Consider the following 770-nt stretch of genomic DNA (forward strand, 5'->3'; position numbering starts at 1 on the left):
CAGTGGGCGGCGGCTGCAAAAAGTACCATTCTCCTTGTTTTTGCTCTGCAAAACAGCCTTTTCAAGGGTTTGGCTTGGGTGACAAAATGTCTTCTGTAGGCGTGGGTTTGTCTCCCTCTCCCTAAGATGTGTCCGGTATAGGCCAGGGTGCCACTCAAGGCCGTAACCAATTCGGGTTATAGCTTCTCAGCCTTTTGGCTAAGATCAAGTGTAGTTTCGGAGGACGCTACCTTGGTCGGTACTGGAAGGTGCCTGGGATTGCACGTCTGCCGGCCTTGAGGGAGTGTGTGCGCCTTCTGGTGACACATAGCCCTCTTGTGCCTGGACGGTTCCCAGGCAACGGGAGGCGATCACCTTTGTTATTTTGAAGTCCTACTGATAAACAGAAAAAAAAAAATTAAATCTGTTCTTATCAGTTTAATATCTGATACGTCCCCTCTCTAGGGACCATATATTAAATGGATTTTTAGAACAAGGAGATGGAAAAAATCTTGCTCTGTCCACTCCACGCATTGACCTGGTATTGCAGTACCTCCAGGACCGGTGCACCCCTTCTTAACCGAGTTTCCAAAAGCAGAACTCAATTCACCTGATTCAAATGAGCCTCATTAGTGAATTGAAAGAAAGCAAAAACTTTATATGCACCTCAATTTGGCCAATTCACTTTTCACACTTTCACCCTTTTTTTTTATCTTTCACACCTTTTACTTGCTTTATTGATGCAAAAGCTGTGCCAAATAGCAAACTCATCTCCACTCAACTTGACCAAC

At 45.1% G+C, this 770-nt stretch overlaps 1 pseudogene; it reads left to right on the forward strand.

Moving 5' to 3' along the window:
* Positions 1–349: 349 nt before the first annotated feature.
* LOC142285886 (U2 spliceosomal RNA) lies at positions 350–554 on the forward strand (annotated as a pseudogene).
* Positions 555–770: the final 216 nt, after the last annotated feature.

Source organism: Anomaloglossus baeobatrachus, unplaced genomic scaffold (assembly GCF_048569485.1).
Source record: "Anomaloglossus baeobatrachus isolate aAnoBae1 unplaced genomic scaffold, aAnoBae1.hap1 Scaffold_628, whole genome shotgun sequence".
NCBI lineage: Eukaryota > Metazoa > Chordata > Amphibia > Anura > Aromobatidae > Anomaloglossus > Anomaloglossus baeobatrachus.